The sequence below is a fragment of the Schistocerca serialis genome, chromosome 3 (genome assembly GCF_023864345.2).
Source record: "Schistocerca serialis cubense isolate TAMUIC-IGC-003099 chromosome 3, iqSchSeri2.2, whole genome shotgun sequence".
NCBI classification, from domain to species: Eukaryota; Metazoa; Arthropoda; class Insecta; order Orthoptera; family Acrididae; genus Schistocerca; species Schistocerca serialis.
The window spans coordinates 414,041,401-414,043,584 of NC_064640.1; the positions used below are offsets into that span (position 1 = coordinate 414,041,401).

The window sequence follows — 2,184 nt, forward strand, 5'->3', positions numbered from 1 at the left end:
TCAAACTGGTCTGATTTGCGCCAGGTAGAATACATCTGTGACTATCGGACACCACCTCCGCGCCGATAGAGCACCGCCCCGTAATGAGTGGGAATTGCGCGATCTGTGCGTTGACATCTGGTGCCATATTAGCTCTGGAAACCTAGCAACGACTTGTCGAATCCATGTCACACAGAATCGCTGCAAGGCGTTTCAAAGTTGCACCAGCACGCTGCTGAACAGGCGGCCATAATGTTTCGGCTCATCACTGTAACTGTAGTACTTGAGAGAGGTGCCCGAATACCGTGAAAGCAGCCGGCGCGCTGCACGGGACTACGTGACGAGAGACATGTGTGGCACCTCCCGGCTTTCCCTGCCGCGTTCATCGTCTGTTTGCGGAACGCTCAAGGACTTACACACCGGGGACACTACTGAGCAGCGCGCTACACGAAAATACACCACTTTTAGAATGAGATTTTCACTCTGCAGCGGAGTGTGCGCTGATATGAAACTTCCTGGCAGATTAAAACTGTGTGCCCGACCGAGACTCGAACTCGGGACCTTTGCTTTTCGCGGGCAAGTGCTCTACCACTGAGCTACCGAAGCACGACTCACGACCGGTACTCACAGCTTTACTTCTGCCAGTTTCATATCAGTGCACACTCCGCTGCAGAGTGAAAATCTCATTCTGGAAACATCCCCCAGGCTGTGGCCATCCATGTCTCCGCAATATCCTTTCTTGCAGGAGTGCTAGTTCTGCTAGGTTCGCAGGAGAGCTTCTGTAAAGTTTGGAAGGTGGGAGACGAGGTACTGGCAGAAGTAAAGCTGTGAGTACCGAGCCTGAGTCGTGCTTCGGTAGCTCAGTGGTAGAGCACTTGCCCGTGAAAGGCAAAGGTCCCGAGTTCGAGTCTCGGTCGGGCACACAGTTTTAATCTGCCAGGAAGTTTCATATCAGCGCACACTCCGCTGCAGAGGGAAAATCTCATTCTGGAAACATCCCCCAGGCTGTGGCTAAGCCATGTCTCCGCAATATCCTTTCTTGCAGGAGTGCTAGTTCTGCTAGGTTCGCAGGAGAGCTTCTGTAAGGTTTGGAAGGTAGGAGACGAGGTACTGGCAGAAGTAAAGCTGTGAGTACCGGGCGTGAGTCGTGCTTCGGTAGCTGTGTGGTAGAGCACTTGCCCGTGAAAGGCAAAGTTCCCGAGTTCTACTTTCGGTCGGGCACACAGTTTTAATCTGCCAGGAAGTGTCATACACCACTTTTGTTTACACGAGTGGCTTCTTTTCTCCGATGCTCGATGCTGCATACTTACTGCAAGAAAAACAATTGACTCTTTTCCTCTTACTTCATGAGCAGTGTGCCTCTGTTACTGCCCTTCAAAACCCAAGCTAGCTCACGTATCAACCCTCCCCCCCCCCTCCCCTCTCACATACAGTTATCAGTCCGAAGACTGATTTTATGCAACTTTCTATGCTAGTTTCTGTTGCGGAAGGCATACCTGCATAACCACTGCGCCCTTCATGCGTTTGTACCTATCTCAAACCTAATCATTCCTCTCCTACTGTATACCTTTTTACTATTTCGTTTAGTCGTAGTCTATTGCTCTTTGTAAAACTCTAAACACAGTGTAGTTGTTTTCAGCTATCCATGTCCCATCTCCTCACTTTCCTACCTGTTAAGAAATTTCTTCAGCTTTAGTTTGCATTTCATAACCACATTTTAGTCGCGTTTGGTCCGTCCAAGGATCTTAATAGTTTGGAATGAATTTAGTCTACTCCAGGTGCCTTGTTTCGACTTGCGTCTTTCAGGGCACTGTCAAATTCTTGTCGCAGTATCACATAACTCATACAGTCTTCGTCCATTTCCTCTACATTCTCGATAACATCGTCTTCAGGAGTTTTTCCTTTACATAAATCTTATATGTATATATGTTTATATAAGATTTATGTAAAGGAAAGACTTCTGAAGACAATATTATGGAGAAGGTAGACGAAATGGATGAAGACGGTATGAGTTTCTCATATATATATATATATATATATATATATATATATATATATATATATATATATATATATCCCTCTTTCAGTGTTCTCTTCTTTGCTTAATCCTTCGAGTACCAGTGGTTTCTGCCTGAAGCCACCCTTTTATTATTATTAATACTATTGGAAGTAACAGTGCCTTTCGCATGAAACCAACGATGCTAT

At 46.2% G+C, this 2,184-nt stretch overlaps 1 non-coding gene across 1 annotated transcript; it reads left to right on the forward strand.

Annotated features, from left to right (window-relative positions):
• The first annotated feature begins 827 nt into the window (after window positions 1-827).
• Trnas-uga (transfer RNA serine (anticodon UGA)) lies at window positions 828-901 on the forward strand. Its single transcript has one exon. It is a non-coding gene; the product is annotated as a tRNA-Ser (tRNA).
• Window positions 902-2,184: the final 1,283 nt, after the last annotated feature.